Source organism: Amblyraja radiata, chromosome 1 (assembly GCF_010909765.2).
Source record: "Amblyraja radiata isolate CabotCenter1 chromosome 1, sAmbRad1.1.pri, whole genome shotgun sequence".
Lineage (NCBI taxonomy): Eukaryota > Metazoa > Chordata > Chondrichthyes > Rajiformes > Rajidae > Amblyraja > Amblyraja radiata.
The window spans coordinates 170,754,717-170,778,036 of record NC_045956.1 but is presented as its reverse complement, the minus strand read 5'-3'; the positions used below and the strand labels follow the sequence as shown (position 1 = coordinate 170,778,036).

Below are 23,320 nucleotides of genomic sequence, written 5' to 3'. Positions count from 1 at the left end.
AGGGCCGAATGGCCTACTCCTGCACCTATTTTCTATGTATCTATGTATCTATGTAACATGAGAGCTCTCATAGACACAAAATGCTGGAGCAACTCAAGAGGTAACTCGGTAAGGCAGCATCTATGTGGAGAAGGAATGGGTGACGTTTCGGGTCGGGCCCCTTCTTCAGACTGAGAGTTAGAGGAGAGAGAGTCTAGAAATATGGAACGGTTGGCTGTGAAAAGGACAGATCAAAACAGACGATGATAAGGAAGTGTAGGACCACCCCTCATCCTCCTGCGCTCCAAGGTATAAAGTCTTAGTTTGCTCAACCTCTCCTTATAGCTCCGGCCCTCGAGTCCTGGCTATATCCACGTCAAACTTCTCTGCATCCTTTGTAGCTTGACAACATCTTTCCTCTAACAGGATGACCAAAACATTTGGCGAAGATTTAAAGTTTTACAGGCAATGCTGTTTGACTAGTCATTTGGTTGGATTATTTTTCTGCTGCTGCTTTTCAGGAAAGCATTGAGAAAATACTGCTTGCATTGGTATGTCTTCATGGTGGAATCTCTGTCCCTCGGACAGATTGTAGCATCAAAGATCTCTGAGTGTCAGCCTGGCAGATGTGCTTTCATCTTGGGCGATTAAAGAAGACCCTCATAGCACAGGAGCAAGAATTATCGGGCATTTTTAGCCCCTACCTAAAATTACATAGTGACTTTCAATGCCCTGAGCGGTGGGAGAGGGGGAGGGAGAGGGGGAGGGGGTGAGAGAGAGGGAGATGGAGAGCAAAAGAGGGAGAGGGAGAGAGAGAGTGAGGGGGGGGGGAGGAGAGAGAGAGAGAGAGAGAGAGGGTGAGGGAGAGGGTGGTGTTGCTCCCTTACAGCGCCATAGATCCGGGTTCGATCCTGACTACCAGTGCTGTCTGTACAGAGTTTGTACGTTCTCCCCGTGACCTGCGTGGGTTTTCTCCGGATGCTCCGGTGTCCTCCAACACTCCAAAGATGTACAGGTTTGCAGGTTAACTGGCTTTGGTAAAAATTGTTTTTTTTAAATTGTCCCTAGAGTGTAGGATAGTTTTAGTGTGCAGGGATCTTTGATCGGCACGGACTCGGTACGCCAAAAGACCTGTATCTCTAAACTAAACTAAAAGTCAGCTGAGTGGGTCGGCAGGGAATTCCCAATGCAGAACATGTTATTCCCTTCTGAATTCCTACTGGAAACCAGTTCCATGACTTCTTACCATCAGTTTCAGATACTTGGCCCTCACTTGGAAGACTGAGAACAGCCAACCGACCGTTCTTCTTTCAACTCCATTGTATCTGATTTCTGAATGAGATGACATTTCTGGACACCAGAATTACTTTAGTCTTAACTTTAAATTGAAGACATTTCCAGCATTACAATGAAGATTGAAAATCCCTAAAGCCACATAGATATATATATATATATATATATGTCAGTCTTACAAATATTTCAAAGGTGTATTTATTAGCCTACATGGAATACTCAAATGATGAGAAACTCATCCGCGGTTATATCAGCAGTAACCGTGAGCTAATTAAACATGGAAAGGTTAGTATTCTAAAGCAGATAATGAGATTGTTGCACCATGTAATCAGTTAAAAAAAATACAGATGTGCTTAAAAGCCATGGCAAACACAGAGAGAAGTGACTAAGTGCCTCCATCTAGAATTTGCAAGCTATTAAACTCTTAATGTGTATTCATGTCAATATCTGTGGGTGCCCAGAGATGTCACCTGCTTTAATATGGCTGATGTGTGCTTTCTCTGCCAGTTAAATGGACAGTCGTGAATAATATAAGCAAAACTGGAAAGAGCCGTCTGAGCTACTGTCTGCCTCATTGGAGACCATCGGCCTATCTTTGATCGGACTTTACTAGACTTTATCTAGCACTAAACGTTATTCATGTTATTCCCTTTACCTCTGGTTGGTGGTGGTGCTGCGAGTCGGCTGCCCTGTCAGCAGCGTGTTCGTTATTACGACTTTTTTTTTTTTTTTTGGTGTGTCTAAATGTTAGTTTGGGTGTCTCTTGGTTTGTCTTGTTTGGGGGTGGTGGGGGGGGGGGGAAAGGGGGGAACCGCTTTTGGTCGCCTCCTCGACGGAGAGAAGAACGTTTTCCATGCCGCCTCCCTCGCGGCCTAACAGCATAAATTGGAGCGGCCTTTCCTGGTGTTGGGCCCAAGAGCTTCAGCAGCTGGCGCAGCATGGACTTTTCCATCGTGGAGCGGGCGAACCCTTGCTGGGGGTTGCCAGAAAGGAGTGCTCCGGTCGCTGGCCTGGTGACTTTGGCATCATGGGGCTGTGGTCTGCGGAGCTTCGAGCTGCGGGTGTGGCATGGACTTACCATCCGGAGCCTGGGATCCCTTGCCAGGGACCACTGGGGAAGAGCTCCGACCGCCGGCTTGCGTCCTAGAACATCCTGCGGTCTCCGGTAGGAAAGTGCCGATACAGGCACTCCAAGCCGCGGAATGTGTTTGACCATCCCAACATCAGAGGTTTGATCATCCCAACAAGAGGACCTGTACATCGGGCCATCCATAGCGGCAACTACGGAGGGTTCATGGCCCCAACCACGGATGAACAAAGGAGGAGGACTGACTGAACTTTGTTGCCTTCCACCACAATGAGGAATGCTGTGGTGGATGTTTGTGTTAAATTCTATTGTGTATTGTGTGTTCTTTTTAAGTATTTCACTGCTGGCAACAAAATGTATCGCTGCTTCCCCTAGCTAACAATGATCAATTCTACATTTTCCTTGAAGCTCGTCCTCTTTGATGTCTCGTTTTCACACACTGTGCCCTTCCATATCTCTGTGTCTCCCTCTCCCCTGTCTCTCACTCTGAAGAAGGGTCTTGACCCAAAACGTCACCTATTACCTCTCTCCAGTGATGCTGCCTGTCCGGCTGAGTTACTCCAACATTTTGTGTCTCTAATCAAAGACATCCCACCTTTACCACATTGAAGACATTGTACTTGGTCTATGGAACTGTTGTGGTACAATGCTGAGAAGCTTTTCACTGTACCTCAGTACATGTGGCAAAACCTAATGCTAAACCTAAACAGTTTCCCGAAAGTGTCAACGTAAGTAGAGTAATCCCTCCCTAATTAGGCTCCAAGTCCATAGCCCCCTAAAAGTGGCAACACAAATTGATTACAGTAGTAAAGAAGGCTTATGCTTTCCTTTATCAGTCAGGGCATTGAGTAGGAAGTCAGGAAGTCATGTTGCAGTTTTATAGGGCTTTGGTTAGGTTGCATCGTATATATTGTGTGCAGTTCTTGTTGCCCCATTGCAGGAAGGATGTGATGAATTTGGAGAGGGTTCAGAAGAGGTTTACGAGAGTGGTGCCTGGATTAAAGGTGATTGGCTATAAAGTGAGTTTAGACAAACTGGGATTGTTTTTTTCTGGAGCTTGAGAAACTGCGAGGAGACCAGAGAGAGGTATATAAAATGATGAGAGCCATGGTTAGGGTAGTCAGAACCTATTTCCTAGCATGGAATTGTCAAAGGTTGGAGGGTATAGCATCAAGATGAGATGGGCACCGTTTAAGGTAGATGTGGGGGGCATGTATTTTACACAGAAAGGGGTTATGGGGAGAAGGCAAGAACATGGGATTAGGAGGCAGAGATCAGTCATGATTGAATGGTGAAGTAGACTCGATGGGCCGAATGGATTAATTCCATTCCTATAACTTGTGAAATTGTGAGCTTGTGAAATCTATTTGCCTCTCGCTGCATCATCACTTTTGTCATCTTTTCCCTCCTGTACGCTTCTAATTATAGTATTTTTCTTTTGCTCTTTCCAATCCCCCCATTTGCCCTGTATTAAATAAACGTACTTAATTCCTCCGCTTTATTTCCTCTTATTTGGCTTGGTGTCAGGCATTGGATAACACTTCCACAAAAATACCTTGGTTCTTTTAGTAATATTCAAAATGTTACATCACTTTAGACTTTAGAGATAATGTGTGGAAACAGGCCCTTTGAGTCTGTGCCAAACAGCGATCACCCCGTACACTAGCTCTATCCTACATACTAGAGGCAATTTCCATTTTTTACCAAAACCAAACATTTCTAAACACCTGTTTTTGCTTCTGCATTCTGGGGTATTGTGTGTAGATTAATGATAAGAAAAAAAAGAATGTAATCCATTTTAAAATAAGACTGTGACGTAACAAAACGTGGAAAAAATGAAGGGGTCTGAATTCTTCCTGAATGCACTGTAAATACAATCAAGTCAAACTCAAGTATTTAGGTAGACCAAAGTGCATGTAAGAGTCCAGAATATAGTTCTTAGCGTTGTAATGAGGAAAGACATTCTTGCCGTAGAGTGAGTACAGAGAAGGTTCACCAGACTGATTCCTGGGACGGCAGGACTTTCATATGAAGAAAGACTGGATAGACTCGGTTTGTACTCGCTAGAATTTAGGAAATTGAGGGGGGATCTTATAGAAACTTACAAAATTCTTAAGGGGTTGGACAGGCTAGATGCAGGAAGATTATTCCCGATGTTGGGGACATCGAAGTCCAGAACCAGGGGTCACAGTTTAAGGATAAGAGGGAAGTCTTTTAGGACCGAGATGAGAAAAGCATGTTTTACACAGAGAGTGGTGAATCTCTGGAATTCACTGGCACAGAAGGTAGTTGAGGCCAGTTCATTGGCTATATTTAAGAGGGAGTTAGATGTGGCCCTAGTGGCTAAAGGGGTCAGGGGGTATGGAGAGAAGGCAGGTACAGGATACTGAGTTGGATGATCAGCCATGATCATATTGAATGGCGGTGCAGGCTTGAAGGGCCGAATGTCCTACTCCTGCACCTGTTTTCTATGTTTCTATGTTTCTATGTAATGGATCAGTTCCATAGAGAAAATCCATGGTCTGCAGTGAGGTGGAGGTGAATCGGAGAGTACGCTAGATTATGGAAAGACCATTTCAAAGCTAGATAACAGATTGCAGATTGAATCCAAATAGTCTCTGTACCATGTCCATGAGCTGACAAGTGGTGCTTCAATGTCTAAGTGCGAGAGTAGTCTAAACAAAATCAATATTTTTATAATGAGATAGAATCTGTCTGGTATCAGTGAAGATGGGGATGTCATAGAGCTGACATCATTTGGGCAGTGGGTAATTCATCCCTGGAATTAAATATTGCATGTTCTTTCTGCTGGCCTAACAACTGCCATTGATTTTGTGGCAGCCCTGCAGCGCAGTGGTGGAGTTGCTGCCTCACATCACCAGAGACCCAGGTTCGATCTTGACTACGGGTACCGTCTGTACAAACTTTGTTTGTTCTCCCCATGACTTCATGGGTTTTCTCCAGGTGCTCCGGTTTCCTCCCACACTACCTACAAAAATATACAGGTTTGTAAGTTAATGGGCTTGATATAAGTGTAAATTGTCCCTAGTATGTGTAGGATAGTGTTAATAGGCAGGGAGCGCGAGTCAGAGCGGACTCGGTGGGCCGAAGGGCCTGTTTCCGCGCCGTATCTCTGAACTAAAAACTTAAGGGAGAGAAGTGTCAACATCTCAATGGTTCAGATTCCATCTACAGATGAAAGACATGATTCTGTTTTATCTTTTTGGACAAGATGGCGTTGGAGCATGGAGACTCTTTGCATGTCAGTCCAAGAAGAGGGTCCATCACAATCGTTCCACTCTTGTTACAACCAACCCAGACGACTCTTTGTGTGCTAGTCACAGCGGTGGATCTGCAATCACGCATCACAATCGCTCCACTCTTTTAAATCTCTACTCCGACAGCATCATTTCTTGCTTTTACATGTAGGAAGGAACTGCAGATGCTGGTTTACACTGAAGATAAACACCAATTGCTGAAGTAACTCAGCGGGACAGGCAGTACCTCTGGAGAGAAGGAATGGGTGACGTTTCAGGTCGAGACCCGTCTTCAGACCCGAAACGCCATCCGTTCCTTCTCTCCAGAGATGCTGCCTGTCCCGCTGAGTTACTCCGGCATTTTGAGTCCAATATTCTTACTTTAACTATGCTCTGCTTAATCTGTACACTGTGGATGGCTCGATCGTGGTCATGTATTGTCTTTCCGCAGACTGGTTAGTACGCAACAAAAACCTTTTATTGCACAGTACATATGACAATAAACTAAAGTCAAACTCAATAAACCAAACTCAAGGTCTTTTAAATCTTTATTTCAAGAGAACTGTGGATGTGCTGATTGTGTTAGTGTCTAGTCTTTTCTTTGACTTGATAGCATGCAAACAAAAACTGTCACTATACTTTGTTACGTGTGGCAGTAATCAACTAAACTAAGTCAGCCTGAAACCTCATGTAGAATCTCACGGTCAGGGACTCACTTTACGTGTTGCGTTGGATGCTCGTACACTTCTAACGAGCTTGTGAGGGATCAAAAGCTCGCTAATGGGCAAACTCACCTGCGTTGATTTTCTTCACCTTTTGGCCGCGGTTGTAACGCAACCCTCATGGGGCCTTTTCACGGGGCGAGTTGACGCAAGATGTCACCAGAGTGAAGAGATCGTGGTCCAGCACGAGTCTCGCACGATATAACGGGGGTAGATAAAGAGTTCCCACGGTACTCGGCATTTCTGTTATTTGTGCGAGTGACTTGTCCGTTTCCCGAGCTTTCGCATTAAATCTTGAATGAACATCGTGAACTACACGTGACACAAATGATGTAACTTTTTTTTTCACACACTATATATATCCTCCCTTGGTTGAATTGGCTCATTTGGAGACATATTTTACTGTGTATGTGGGAGACACAGATGGACTGAGCACAGTACCTCGGTCTTACTGTGTGTGGGAGAGGGGGAGAAAGAGACGTACACTCACAGAGGCAGAGTCTCTCAGCCTGTGTAAGAGGGAGGGAGAGAGAGAGAGAGGCACACACAAGGTGGATGTGAAATCTCACCTGCCTGTTTCAGTGACAGACACCCGCCGCCAGTAAATGAAGACTGTCTCCCCCTCCTCTCCCTCGACTCCCCCACCTTTCCCTCCCAACTCCAGTCCCGTCCCGACCCCCTGGGAAACTGAATAGAGCAACAATATAGATATAGAAACTGAAACAATATAGAAACTGAATAGCGCAACATGGCAAAAACATCTCTGACACGCTTTACCCCCTTTCTTTGAGATTTTCTGGGAGCCATCTCTGCAAGTGTTCCTGTTAAAAAGATTATCCAACAATGACAATTAGGTGGGACGTCCTCGAAGGACACATGTTCCCTTGTCGATATTTTTACTCACCTTCTGTCCCCTCTGTCCAGCTTCCGGGTTTACCGTTCGCAGGAGTTCCCACGCGCTATATCTCTAAAATCTGAAGTTAGGTAATGTCTAAAGGAACTGCAGACGCTGGTTAATGCTGGTTAATATGCACAGAAGGACACAAAATGTTGGTGTAACTCAGCAGGTAAGTCAGATCTGGGAAGAAAAACATAAAAAGCTGGAGTAAGTCAGCGGGTCAGGCAGCATCTCTGGAGAAAAAGAATAGGTGACGATTCGAATCGGAGCCCTTCTTCAGACAGCCTAATCGGAATTGAGTCTGAAGATGTGTCTCGTCCCGAAACATCAGCTTTTTTTCTCCAGAGATGCTGCTTGACTCGCTGAGTTACTCCAGCTTTTTGTGTCTGTCTTCGGTTTAAACCAGCATGTGCAGTTCATTCCTTACACGGGTCTCTGTACAACATTGATTGGTAGCGTTCCGGACCCCTGGACCCGAGGTCTCCGACCTGTATCTCTCAAAGAAGTACATGTGAAAAATTTCTCACGGACCATAAAAATGCGTGACCTTTCAGTAAAGTCCCTTTTAAAGTCCCTTTTAAAGATTATAGTTATTTTCTTGAATCTCATTAACATAACTCATGAATAAGTTGATGTCCATATGCGGATGCAAATCTTTATTTTTATTTATTTTTTAAATTCAATCCCACAGAAGATAATTTTTACTCACCTTCTGTCCCCTCTGTCCAGCTTCCGGGTTCACCGTTCGCAGGAGTTCCCACGGTACCCGCAAGAGTTATTACGGATATCGCACTGGCCACTACGTTCATATAATGTTGCAATACTCAACCACAAGTGTACAAGTCACTCTTGGAGAAATTCAAACTTTCTTGAATTTTCTCCCGAGTGACCAAGTTACACGACTACCTGCCGTTAGCGCTACGGTGGTCCACGGTGGTCCACGAATGCCGTACTGTTATCGCACGAGGTTCCCACGATGTTAAACTCCGGTTAACTCTTGCGTCAAGTCGCCCCGTGAAAAGGCCGCTTCAAGGAGAAGATAGAAAACGCTACATTCTTTCCAGGGCGCACCAGCCAGCTCCGAGCTCCATGTAAGGATGAATTACAGACTCGCTGAGCTTATTTCTGTCGGCCGCGAGGAGATATCGGATGTCCACAGCGATCCCGTTCTGTTCCATTCACCTCTGCAACGAGAATCTGCAAAGGTTGCGCAGTTTCCCAGAGGGATTGTGCTCCTAATAATATGCAGCAAGTATTCGGCGATGTAGCTGTCTGGCATATTGAGTAAAGCGGACATCTGAGACCAGGAAAGCATGTGGGAAATAAGAGCAAATTGTGATTTTCTTGCGAAGTGTGATATAGAAAAAATGGTCTGGCTTTCTTTATTTTGACAATGGTAGCTGCCTCAGATATTTGGCTCCAATCCTTCTTACTGGCTTCTAGGCCATATATTTCCGCACCTAGTCATCTCACATCCATGTTAAGAATCGGTGTAAAATTCAACTTTGGAATGGCATGAAACAGGCCGTGATCATGGAAGGACATGAAGGAAATTCAGTCTGAAGAAGGGTCTCGACCTGAAACGTCACCCATTCCTTCTCTCCAGAGATGCTGCCTGTCCCGCTGAGTTACTCCAGCATTTTGTGTCTAATTTCAGAAAAATTATCACTGTTTATCAATCAACCAATACTCACCCAATACTCCTTGTTAGCCCAGCTGCCTGCAGCACCTGTCCCAGGCAAGTCTTGAGTTGAGTTGAGTTTATTGTCACGTGCACTGAGGTACAGTGAAAAGCTTGTGTTGTGTGCTAACCAGTCAGCAGAAAGGCTATACATGATTACAATCGAGCCATCCACTGTGTACAGATACATTATAAAGGGAATAATATTTAGTGCAAGGCAAAGTCCAGTAAAGTCCGATCAAAGAGAATCCGAGGGTTTCCAATAAGGTAGATAGTGGATGATACGGTACAAGAATAGCACCTCCAGTCCACAGTGGCTGCAACGTTGGACTCCTCTCCTCTGCCTGAACATGATCCATATCCCTCAATTCCCTTTGATCCATGTACCTGTCTTAAAGCCTCTAAAATGTCTCTATTGTAACTGCTTCTATCACTATCAGTCACACCAGCGTGTTCAGGGCATCCTCCACTTTCTGTGTGAACAGCTTGTCCCGTGCATACATTATAGTTTTAGTTTTTGTTTAGTTTATTTTAGTTTAGTTTAGTTTATTATTGTCATGTACCGAGGTACAGTAAAGAAACGTTTTGTTGCGTGCTATCCGGTCAGGGAAAAGACTATAATGACAACCGGGCTGTCCACAGTGTACAGATGCAGGACAAAGGGAATAGCGTTTAGAGCACGATGAAGTCCAGTAAAGTCCAATTAAAGATAGGTCGAAAATCTCCAATGAGGTAGATGGTAGATCAGCACTGCTCTCTCGTTGGTGAGAGGACGGTCCAGTTGCCTGATAACAGCAGAGAAGAAACTGTCCCTGAATCTGGAGGTGTGCGTATTCAAACTTCTGCACCTCCTGCCTGATGGGAGGGCGGAGAAGAGAGAGTGACTGTGGTGAGACATGCGTAATCCATTATCAGCAATTACAGCAGCTTTATGCATCGACATACTTAATTATCACCATAAATACATACATAAGCCCAATACCACCTATTGGAAACCAGGCCATTCGCTGAACCCTCACAGTATGCCCAACAATACTAAAGCTGACAGCAGCAATGATTATGTATGATGCTACGCTTTTAGGCTCTGCTGCTAATGCAACAGGTTTGTTCCCCACAGTGGAAACTCCAACCAGTTCTGTACAGATGTGGCAATCAGTGTCCAAGTTGCTTCATAACATTGGTCAATTCTCAGAAACACGCTGCAAGCTGGGTTAACTCATCAAGATGATAAGTTAACCCATTGTAGAAAAGGCGAAGACTTTACAGCTGCTGTTAAAAAGGCAGTAATATTTTCAGGTAATTTCCCCCCATTGTAAAAAGTTAAAATCAACCTCAGCTTGGTGAACAAAACACAAAACATAAATGTTGGAGGAACTCAATGGGTCAGGCAACATCCGTGGAGGAAATGGACAGATGATATTTCGGGTCGGGACCCCTCTTCAGCCTGATAGTAGTAGAGGAGAGGGAGCTGGAAAAGAGAGGTGGGGGCAGGACAATGCCTGGCAAGTTGCAAGTGAATGTAGATGAATGCAGGTTTGATTGGCAAATGTGTGGAGCAGTACCCAAAGGCAGCAGAAGAGAAACGAGGCAAAGGGTGTCAAATAAGGGAAGAAGAGGAGTGAAATGTAAAGCGAGGAATATAGGTCGAAGAGTACATGGATAGGATAGGTTTAGAGTGACATTGACCAAATGCAGGCAGGTGGGACCAGTGCAGATGGGGCATGTTCGTAAGTTCATAAGCGATAGTAGAATTAGGCCATTCGGCCCATCAAGCCTACTCCGCTATTCAATCATGGCTGATCCATCTCTCCCTCCTAACCCCATTCTCCTGCCTTCTCCCCTCACCCGTGACACCATATTAGTTAGCATGGGCAAGTTGGGCCATAGGGCCTATCTCCACATTGTAGGACTATATGATTATGACTCTGAAGACAGGGAGATACAAGGGAAATGAGGGACTTGGGAACAGCAGATGAGTGTACGAAGAAGGAAAAGTAGCAGAGTAACTGGGAGGCTGGAAACGATGTCATTGACCAGTTAATTCTATGTAGTAATTGTGTTGGCATCAAAATTTGGCTTTAAAGTATGAGGTGGCTTAGAATGATTTCCTGCCTTTCAATTCATAAATTACATTAGTGGTCACTTGTTCTTCACCTCAGCATCTTTCCAAAACACCGGGTAGATCCTCAAACTCCAGCCGCCCACATCCCTCCTGCAGATTAGACATAAAGTTGGCAACAATCCCGTAAGGACCTTGTGCAACTATCCCGCTGAAATTAATGTGCAGCTTTTAAAGAGGCACCCAGGGCACTTGACCAGAGGAAGCAGACATAAAATCCAACGCCAACAATTCTGCACCCTATTTAATTTAGTTTAATTTAGAGATACAGCGCGGAAACAGGCTCTTTGGCCCACTGAGTCCACACCGACCAGTGATCCCCGCACATTAACACCATCCTACACACACTGGGGACAATTTATAGTTACACCAAGCCAATTAACCTACATACCTGCACGTCTTTGGAGTGTGGGAGAAAACCAATGATCTCGGAGAAAACCCACGCGGTCACGGGAAGAACGTGCAAACTCAGTACAGACAGCATCCGTAGTTAGGATCAAACCCGGGTCTCCAGCGCTGCAAGCGCTGTAAGGCAGCAACTCTACCGCTGCGCCACCGTAGCCACCCATTGTTGGACTCTATTATCTAGTTGGACTCAAACTTTATTATCCTGGGCAAGGATGTGCGCCAAAAACAATGGGGACCCGACGTGGGATGGGCCCGCTTTGTCCGATTCGTTCGGCCCAAATCGTGAGGGTTGAATCGGCCCGTTACACAGTAACTCAGCGTTCAGACTGCCTGACCCGCTGAGTTACTCAAGGACTTTGTATCTGTCTTTAGTATATTCTGTACCAGCATCTGCAGTTCCTTTCCACACAGTTATTATCTGGTAAAGCTTCTGCTCGCCTAATATGGAGTGCTGAACTCTAGTTGGTTTGTTGCATGACTGAGAGATCGAATGATCAGATTACTGTAGGTTAGAATGGAATTTAAATTCCTCCTTCCCCCCCCCCCCCCCCCCCCCACTTCCAGTCTAACCGCTGCCAAATGATACAATGCACCTGTGACAATTTAAACACGGCAATAACATTTGTTTTGTAGACGGTGTCGAGTTAGAAATAAATTATATTTAATAGTTATATTTCAAATACATTTGAAACTTTGATTTTGTTCGGCATACCAGACATATATATACCTGTAGCTAACAAAGAGGATATTCTCCTGCAAAGGAACATGTTTGCACTTTTTGGCTGAGGTCTTAAAGCTTGGTACTTATCCCTGGCGTGCTAAGAATGTACAGAATTTGTCCAACTTGCAGTTTGAACAAACAGTCCCCATATTAGTCTGAAGGGTCTCGACCGAAACGTCACCCATTCCTTCTCTCCAGAGATGCTACCTGTCCCGCTGAGTGCTCCAGCATTTTGTGTTTATCTTCTGTTTGAACTACAAGCTGGGTGCCAGCCACGTGGAGTTTGCACGTCCCCCTGTGGGCTTCGCATGGGCTTCGTCTGGGTGCTACGGTTTTCTCCCACATCCCGAAAATGTGCAGGTTTGTAGATGAATTGGCCTCTGGAAATTGCCCATGTATGTAGAGGGCAAATGTGTAAGTTGGATGATAGTGTGTAAGTGGGATGACAGCGAACTAGTATGAATGGGTAATCAGTGGTCGGCATGGTTTGTTTTCATGCTCATAACTTCATGAGTTCACATCATGTGGCACCACCCTCTGACTACAGAAATTCCTCCTCCTCTCCTTTCTAAAGGTACGTCCTTTTAGTCTGAGGGGTTGGTTGAGGCAGGTACAATAACAATGTTCTCTTGGATAGGTACATGGATAGTAAAGGTTCAGAGGGATATGGATCAAATGGGATTATCATAGAAGGGGCATTTTGGTCGGCATTGGTTAGTTGGGCTGCAGGGCCTGTTTCTGTGCTGTTCAATTCTATGACTATCTAATAATTACAGGATGTGTTTGAAATCATGAGTAACCAATATGGGGTGGGAGATTGCAACCTTCACGTGGTCCACCCTGTTTCAACGAATGCAATCAACCCGGCGTGCACAAACAGAAGTTCAAACAGAACAAGTTGTCTTACAACCTTAGGCTGTGCACGCCACAGGCAAGAAGCAGAGGTCTCCAAAACATAGAAACATAGAAAATAGGTACAGGAGGAGGCCATTTGGCCCTTCAAGCTAGCACTGCCATTCATTGTGACCATGGCTGATCGTCCACAATCAATAACCCGTGCTTGCCTGCTCCCCATAATCCCTTGATTCCACCAGCACCTAGATCTCTAACTCTCTCTTAAATCAATCCAGTGATTTGGCCTCCACTGCCCTCTGTGGCAGGGAATTCTACAAATTCACAACTCTCTGGGTGAAAACGTTTTTTCTAACCTCAGTCCTAAATAGCCTCCCCTTTATTCTAAGACTGTGGCCCCTGGTTCTGGACTCACCCAACATTGGGAACATTTTTCCTGCATCTAGCCTGTCCAGTCCTTTTATAATTGTATATGTTTCTATAAGAAACCCCATCATCCCTCTAAACTCCAGTGAATACAAGCCTAGTCTTTTCAATCTTTCCTCATATGACAGTCCCGCCATCCCAGGGATCAATCTTGTGAACCTACGCTGCACTGCCTCAATCACAAGGATGTCCTTCCTCAAATTACGAGACCAAAACTGTACACAATACTCCAGATGTGGTCTCACCAGAGCCCTATACAACTGCAGAAGAATCTCTTTATTCCTATACTGAAATCCTCTTGTTATGAAGGCCAACATTCCATTAGCTTTCTTCACTTCCTGCTGTACCTGCACGCCAACTTTCAGTGACCGGTGTACAAGGACGACCCAGGTCTCGCTGTACCTCCCCCTTACCTAACCTAACCCCATTGAGATAATAATCTGCCCCCTTGTTTTTACCACCAAAGTGGATAACCACACATTTATCTATATTATACTGCATCTGCCACGCATCTGCCCACTCACTCAACCTGTCCAGGAGACCCTGCAACCTCCTAACATCCTCTTCACAGTTCACACTGCCACCCAGCTTTGTGTCATCCACAAACTTCAAGTTCAAGTTCAAGTTCAAGTGAGTTTATTGTCATGTGTCCCTGTATAGGACAATGAAATTCTTGCTTTGCTTAAGCACACAGAACATAGTAGGCATTTACTACAAAACAGATAAGTGTGTCCATATACCATAATATAAATATATACATACATGAATAAATAAACTGATTAAGTGCAAATAACAGAAAATGGGTTCATAATAATCAGGGTTTTGTCTGAGCCAGGTTTAATAGCCTGATGGCTGTGGGGAAGTAGCCATTCCTGAACCTGATTGTTGCAGTTTTGCTAGTGTTGCTCCTAATTCCCTCTTCCAAATCATTAATATATATGGTAAACAGTTGCGGCCCCAACACCGAGCCTTGCAGCACTCCACTCGCCACTGCCTGCCATTCTGATAAGTATTCAGTATTTACTTTATTGTCATTTCACCGAGTACTTGCATACACAGAAGAAACGAAAAATTGTTTCTCATCAGTTTTTGTCAGTGCAATTAATAAAAACAGAAATAAATACATACAACTTAAAAATTACCATATCTAAAATAGACCTAAAATTGAACTAAAAACAAACCGAACAGTGACTTTACCTTGACAGGTGCCTAGCTGTCAAGGTTTGGGCGAGTTTAGATGTGGGAGTGTATGTGTATGGGGCGGGGACACAGTCCGTTAACCATTTTTATTGCTTGTGGGAAGAAGCTGTTTAGCATCCTGCTGGTTCTGCAGCTGATACTCCTGCACCTCTTCCCCGATGGCAGAATGGAGCAGATGTGGTGGGATGGGTGGTAAGGGTCCTTAATTATGTGGATGGCTCTGCGGATGTAGCGCTTCTGGTAGATCTCCAACAGGAAAGGGAGGGGGGCACCAATGATCCTCCTGGCTGTCTTCACTATCCTGTTTAGCTGGACGCGTTCACTCCTATTCTTTGCTTCCCGTCTGCCAACCAATTATCTATCCATGTCAACACCCTACCCCCAATACCATGTGCTCTAATTTTAGTCACCAGTCTCCCGTGCGGGACCTTATCAAAGGCTTTCTGAAAGTCTACATACACTACATCCACTGGCTCCCCTTCGTCCATTTTACTTGGCACATCCTCAAAAAATTCCAGAAGATTAGTCAAGCATGATATTCCTTTCATAAATCCATGCAAACTTGGACTAATCCTTTTAATGTTATCCAAATGCCCCATTATTACCGCTTTAATAATTGACTCCAGCATCTTTCCCACCACCGAAGTCAGGCTAACTGGTCTTTAATTCCTCGTTTTCTCTTTCGCTCCTTTCTTGAAAAGTGGGATAACATTAGCTATCCTTCAATCTACAGGAACTGATCCTGAATCTTTTGAACATTGGAAAATGATCACCAATGCGCCCACTATTTCTAGAGCCACCTCCCTGAGGACCCTGGGATGCAGACCATCAGGTCCAGGGGATGTATCGTCCTTCAGTCCCATTAGCCTGCCTAATACTATTTCTCACCTAATGAATATTTATTTCAGTTCCTCTACCCCCTTAGATCCTCTGTCCTCCAGTACATCTGGGAGATTGTTTGAGTCTTCCTTAGTGAAGACAGATCCGAAGTGCCTGTTCAACTCTTCTGCCATTTCCTTGTTCCCCATAATAACCTTCAAGGGAACCACATTTGACTTTGCTATTCTTTTTCCCTTTACATATTTAAAGAAGCTTTTACTGTCCTTCTTTATATTCCTGGCCAGCTTCCCCTCGTACGTCATCTTTTCAGCCCGTATTGCCCGCTTTGTTTCCTTCTGTTGTCCTATGAAAGTTTCCCAATCCTCTGGCTTCCAGCTACTCTTTGCTGTGTTATACATCTTTTCTTTTAGTTTTATTATATCCCTAACTTCTCTTGTCAGCCACAGTTGCCTCCCCTTAGAATCTTTCTTCCTTTTTGGAATGAAATGATCCAGCGTCTTCCGGATTATGCTCGGAAATTCCTTCCATTGCTGTTCCACCGTCATTCCTGCTAGAATCCCTTTACAGTCTACCTTGGCCAGCTCCTCCCTCATGCCTTAATAGACCCCTTTGTTCAACTACATCACTGACACTTCCGATTTAACCTTCTCCTTCTCAAATTGCAGATTAAAACTAATCATATTATGATCGCTACCTCCAAGCGGTTCCTTTACCTCGAGTTCTCTTATCAAATCTCGTTCATTGGACAACACTAAATCCAGAATTGCCTTTTCTCTGGTCGGCTCCATTACAATCACCTCTAAGAATACATCTCGGAGGCACACTATAAACTCTCTTTCTTGGGATCCTGAACAACCTGATTTTTCCAATCTACCTGCATATTGAAATCCCCCATCACCACAGTGGCATTACCTTAGTTACAAGCCAGTTTTAACTCCTGCTGCAACTTACACCCTACATCCGGGCTACTATTTGCGAGTCTGTAGGTAACACCAAACAGTGTCTTCTTGTTTGCAATTCCTCATCTCAATCCACAGTGACTCTACCTCGTCAGTCCCTATACCTTCCCTCGCAAGGGACTGAATTCCATCCCTCACCAGCAGAGCTACCCGCCCTCCTCTGCCCACTGCCTGCCCCTTCTATAGGATGTATAACCTTGAATATCAAGTTCCCAGGCCCGATCCTCCTGCAGCCACGTCTCGGTAATCCCCACAATGTCATGTCTACCAACCTCTAACTGAGCCTCAAGCTCATCTACTTTACTTCTTATACTTCACGCATTCAAATACAATACTTATAATTCCTTATGCACCTCACCTTTCACATCGATCCCTATTACACTTGGCCATACTCTCCTATCCCTTTGTGAGCTTTCTTTCCCGTTAATTCAGGAGTCATTAACTATCCCTTTCCACCCTTTCCCTTTTACTCCGACCTTGACTATCCCATTTGATACCCCCCCCCCCCCCCCCTTATTCAGTTTAAAACCACCTGTGTCGCAATGGCAAACCTGCCTGCCAGAATGCCAGTTCTCCCACCTGTTAAGGTGCAATCCATCCCTTTTGTGCAGTTCCCCCACTCCAAAACAGATCCCAGTGATCTAAGAATCTAAATCCCTGCCCCCTGCACCAGTTCCTCAGCCACACATTCAGTTCCTGTATCTCCCTGTTCCTGCTCTGTCCAGCATGAGGAACTGGAAGCAAATCGGAGATAACAACCCTGGAGGTCCTGCTTTTCAGCATTTTTCCGAGCTCTCTAAAGTCACGCTTCAGAATATTCATCCCCTTCTTTCCAACATCGTTTGAGCCAACATACACTACAACCTCCGGCTGTTCACCTTCGCCCTTGAGGATTTTCTGCACTCTGTCAATGACATCCTGGATCCTGGCACCAGGGAGGCAGCACACCATCCTCGAATCCCGTCTGTTGCCACAGAAACCCCTGTCCGTACCTCTCACAATGGAGTCTCCAACTACCACGGCGTTGCCTGACGTCAGCCTCATTGGTTTTGGCTCAACAGCACTTTTTGCTTCGCAAGCGAGTCCGCCACTCAGTGTGTTAACATCTTCTGTCCCGACAGCTTCTAAGTGGGTGAACCTGTTCTCAAGAGGTACAACACCCGGGGAACTTTGCATTCCATGTTTCCATCCCTTTCTCACCATCACCCACCTTCTCTCTTCCAGTACCTTAGGTGTAACAATCTTACACTAGGAATCGTCGAGGAACGATTCCGTTTCTCAGACGAACCTGAGCTCATCCACTTGTTTCTCCAGTTCCCCAACACGGTCCTTCAGGAGCTCTACCTGGATGCACTTCTCACATTTGTAGCAGCCAGAGGCACCAGCAGTGTCCTTGACCTCCCACATACTGCAAGCATCGCACTGAATCAGCTTGCTTGACATCTCCTTCTTTCGTTTGGTGTGGCGTCCTCCCTCAGCCTCCTCACCGAAGTCTCTTGAGCCAAAGACTCACACTTTTCTCACAAGGCCACTCCCTCACTGCTGCTCCCCTAGAGCAGCCTTGCTTATATTGACTGATAAATTGTCTAATTTTACAATTTACAAACCAAATTCCTCAGTTTTAAACTGTTTTTTTCCCCTGTGACTTACTCACCTTTCCCACAGGCTTCAGCCAACCAGTTCTTCTCCCTGCTTCTCTTTGTTGCTGCTTATTCAAACTCCACGTAATCTCTGTGCTGTCTAGCTGCCTTTTGGCGCTCTTTTTCAACAGTTTTCCCCCTCTGACTCACCTCTGATTCACCTTCCCCACGGGCTTCAGCCAATCAGTTCTTCCCCCTGCTTCTCTTTGAATGCTGCTTATGTCAGTAGTAATTACGGAGTATTATTCATGTTGCGGAAATCAGTCAAATAATTTTCACACAATATAGTTTCCATCATGTATATACACATATGCCAATATGTGTACACGCAGTTATAATGGGCCATCCTGAAATTCTAATATAACAAATTTGATGAGGTATTCAGTGAAGTGCTGCTTGATAATAAATGAGCAGTTATTCTTCCTTCAATCCTCTTCTGCTGCTGGATCTACAGGTAAATCAAATGCAGCTTTGTTCTGTAAATAACGCACAGCAGTGATGACGTGATTTATGCATGGCCCATAATGTAGTAAAATATTGCAAGGCATTCCATGCTAATTGAACAAACGTTGACTGAGCCACACAAGAAGATATCGGACGGACTGTCATGAAGGCAAACATTGAAGAAGCAGATATTGTGAAGTAGAGAGCGAGGGACCATCAGAGGCTGTGGATTTAGTAGTAGCAGGTACCATCGCCACTGGTAATGGGATGGTTGTAGTTTAGTTTAGAGGTGCAGCATGAACCAGGTCCTTCTGAGTCCATGCTGAAGGGTGGCACAGTGGCGCAGCTGGCACAGCTGCTGCTTCACAGCTTCAGAGACCCGGGTTCGATCCTGACCTTGACCACTGTCCCCATGGAGTTTGCACGTTCTCCCTGTGACCATGTGGGTCTCCTCTGAGTGCTCCGGTTTCCTCCCACATCCCAAAGACGTGTGAGTTTGTAGGTTAATTGGCCTCTGTCAATTGCCCTTTGTGTGTAGGGAGTGGATGCAAAAACAGGATAACATAGAACTAGTGTGAATGGGTAATCGATGGTCAGTGTGGACTTGGTGGGCCGAAGGGCCTGTTTCCATGCTGTATCTTTCAATTCAAGTCAAAATCATCAATCAGCCATTCACTTTTGTTCTATGTTATCTCTCTCATCCACCTCCTACATGTCAATTAACCTACAAACCTGCACGTCTTTGGGAGGTGGAAGGAAACCGGAGCACCCGAAGAAAACCCGTGCAGTCACAGGGAGTACATGCTAACTCCACACAGACAGCAATGGTTGTCAAGATCGAACCAGGTATCTGGTACTGTGAGGCAGCGACGCTACCAGCTGAGCCACTGTGCCGCACCATCATTGGTAACAGGTTGCCGATCTATTTTTTGTTCCAAAAATATACGTTTTCAAGATTTCTTTTTAACATACACAAAACAAGAACTGTACAAAAGCTCTCCTGATATTCTCCACGGCTAGACATACACTCATTAGCATTGCATTTGACATCATTATACCAGACACCCTTGCCACTCATGTGGCCCATGGGGTGATATCCCTTCCCTCCTTTGAGAGGGGCATCTCCACCACACAACCTGGAACTCAGAGGGTTAGAAAGCTAAAGAAAAAAGTGCACTTTCAAGTCTATATTGCAAAGGCACAGTGGGAGGAGGGGGAGAGGAGGATGTGGTGGGGTGAGGTTCACTTGACATTTTGAAACATGAAGTCATATATGCACATAAAGGATGACCCAGAAATTGTTAAAGGGAAAATAGCACATAAAAGTATATAATAAATATAAAATCAGGATAATTAATTTAAAAATATGCAAAAAGGAAGAGATCAATGAAAGTGAGTTAATTAGAGGCAGAGAAAGGAAAACAGACAATGAATATTTTACTTCTAACCTCACAACAGAAGACACAGATAAAAGTTGGGGAAAAATATAATCAACGTAACAATAGTATAGAAATTAATGAGAATAAAACCGACAAATCTACTCGTGCTGATGGAGTACACATTTGGATTTAACAAATACTGGTTGTGGGGTTCATATGTTCATGTTCATAAGTAACAGGAGCATGATTAGGCCATTCGGCCCATCAATTCTACTCCGCCATTCATCCCCATTCTCCTGCTTCCTCCCCATAATCTCTGACACCCGTACTAATCAAGAATCTGACGATCTCTGCCTTAAAAATATCCATTGACTTGTCCTCCGCTGCCATCTGTGGCAATGAATTCCACAGATTTACCTGACTAAATCTGACTAAAGAAATTCTTCCTCATCTCGTTTCAAACGGAGCATTCTTTAATCCTGAGGCTATGGCCTCTGGTCCTAGACTCTCCCACTAGTGGAAACATTGTCTCCACATCCACTCCATCCAGGCCTTTCTCTATTCGGTAAGTTTCAATGAGGTTCAATGAGATTTGATCTTAGTTTAGAGATACAGCGCGGAAACAGGCCCTACGGCCCACCGGGTCCACTCCGACCAGCGACCCCAGCATATTAACACTATCCTACACACACTAGGGACGATTTTTGCATTGATACCAATCCAATTTACCTACATACCTGCATGTCTTTCTATCAGAATGTACAAAATTGCACAACTATCCCTATGGACTGGAAGCTAAAAATTGCAAATATGCTACTTAAGAATGCTGATTGTCAGCTTGCAATCTGGGATTGGATGGGACATTCGTTCCTGTCCCGAAGAAACCAAACTCAGCCTGTCACAATTACTTCCGCCCAGTGGCTCTCACACCCATATTAATGAAGTGTTTTGAATGGCTGGTTATGCAGCATATTAAAAATTGTCTCCCTACCGACCTACACCCATTGCAGTTCGCTTACAGAGCCAACCGGTCCACAGAGGACGCAGTCTCCACAACACTGAACCTCGCACTGTCACACCTCGACCAGAAAAATACTTATGCCAGGATCCTCTTTATAGACTTCAGCTCTGCTTTTAATACAATCATCCCACAGCAGTTGGTGGAGAAGCTGAGGCTGTTAGGGGTGGATACTGGCACTTGTAACTGGGTCCTTAACTTTCTATCACAACGGCAGCAGTCAGTCAGGGTGGGCAGTCGGACATCAAAAACCATCGCCGTGAGCACTGGCTCGCCCCAAGGCTGTGTCCTAAGCCCCCTGCTGTTTAGTCTGCTTACACATGATTGTACTGCTAGACTCAATAACAACTATATCAACAAGTTCGCTGATGATACAACAGTGGTGGGTCTCATCAGCGACAATGATGAGTCGGCGTACAGGATGGAGGTGGAGCTGCTCACAGGATGGTGCAAATCCCACAACCTCACTCTTAATGTGGGAAAATCTAAGGAGATGGTGGTCGACTTCAGGAGGGCGGGGAAACAACACCATACACCGCTGTATATTGATGGAGCTGCTGTGGAGAGGGTCAGCAGTGTGAAGTTCCTAGGACTCCACCTGTCGGATGACCTGACCTCTATGACCAACACCACAGCAGTGGTCAAAAGAGCCCAACAGCGACTCCACCCTCTCCGGAGACTACGGAAAGCAGGTCTCCCCACTGCCCATCTAAGAACCTTTTATAGGGGCACAATTGAGAGCATAATAACCTACGGCATCACTTCCTGGTTCGGGAGCTGCAAGGCTTACGAACAATATCAACTAAACAGGATAGTGAAGACCGCCAGCAGGATTATCGGTGCCCCACTCCCTTTCCTGCTGGAGATATACAAGAAGAGGAGCATCAGCAGAGCCATCTCCATCATTCAGGACCTCTACCACCCATCACATCACATCTTTTCCATTCTGCCATCTGGGAAGAGGTACAGGAGCATCAGTTGCAAAACCAGCAGGATGCTCCTCAGCTTCTTCCCACAGGCAATAAGACTGATTAACGGACTTTGTCTCCTCCCAAAATATCGCTCATCCACACATCCAACCGCGCCCATACTTTGACGGTTAGGCACCTGTCAAAGTAAAGCCACTGTGAAGCCACTGTCGATCAGAATGACTTTTTATTATATTGTTAATTTTTAGGCCTACTTTCTTTAAAAAATGGTAATTTTAATTTGTTTTTAAAGCTCTATCTATTATCCTTTTTTGTTCTTATTTTTACACTGAATGGAAACCGATTGAGCAACGTTTTTTCGTTTCCTCTGTGTATGTGAGTACTCAGTGAAATGATATTAAAGAAATACTGAATACTGAATATTGAATACTGATTGTGCAGCAAAAACCATGTTCCTACTAAATAGCTCAGTTGGGTGCAGGGTCTGAACAGATTATTCCAGCTCCTTATTCTTACACTTCTGTTTGTTGATGCAATATATTTATATTAAAATGTTATTATCGGTCTATGTGCAAGATTTGTCAATGATGTAATTTGTCAAAAGATGTAATTCCGATACTTTATTGCAGCAGTTTATAGAAGAGACAAATGTTGTTGACAAGGTCACATCAACCTGGAAATTATCCCATCAACTATTTAAAGTTCTCACTGCAGTTCAGCTGGGTGATTACAACCTTTCCATTATAATGTGGAGTCATGCAAGAAGTTAATTGCATTGTCAATTTAAAAAAATTGGAATGAAAACCACAGTTTGAAATTTGCAGATGATCCCAAACTGGGCTGGAATGGGGTGGGTCAGTTCTGAGAAGAATTGTAACAGGTTACTGGAGGGTATTATTAACCCTTGCAGAATGGACAAATAATTAGCAAATGAAGTTCAATACAGATAAATGCAGGGCAGCGCATTTTGGCACATTTGTTCAATAATGGGTTAGGCAGAGGTACAAAGGGATCTTGGAGAACAAATGGATTGGTCGTCACAGCTCACCCATGCATTAACCAGGCCGGAAGTAAACAAGTATTAGGATTTGTTTACGGATGGTTTGAATTAAAAATGGAGGCTGAATCTTGCATTAAGTATTGCATATGAGTTGGTTACTATATTATAAAATGGATACAATGATGTAGCAGTAGAGCTTTCTGCCCACAGCGCCAGAGACCCAAGTTCGATCCCATCTATGGGCGCTGTCTGTATTGTGTGTTCTTCCCATGACCACGTGGGTTTTCACCAGGTGCTCCGGTTTCCTCACACATTCCAAAGACAAACAAGTTTATAGGTTAATTGTCTTTGGTAAAAAATTGTAAATTGTCCCTGGTGTGTCGGATAATGCTGATGTACAGGGTGATCGCTGGTCGGTGGGCCGAAGGGCCTGTATCCGCACTGTATCTACAGGATACATTTAAGGTT

General features: G+C 44.7%; 1 long non-coding RNA gene across 1 annotated transcript; it reads left to right on the top strand.

Annotated features, from left to right (window-relative positions):
- Positions 1 to 8,783: 8,783 nt before the first annotated feature.
- On the top strand, positions 8,784 to 21,970 carry LOC116982108. Its single transcript, XR_004414350.1, has 4 exons — positions 8,784 to 8,793; positions 10,202 to 10,213; positions 19,822 to 19,826; positions 21,562 to 21,970. It is a non-coding gene; the product is annotated as an uncharacterized LOC116982108 (long non-coding RNA).
- Positions 21,971 to 23,320: the final 1,350 nt, after the last annotated feature.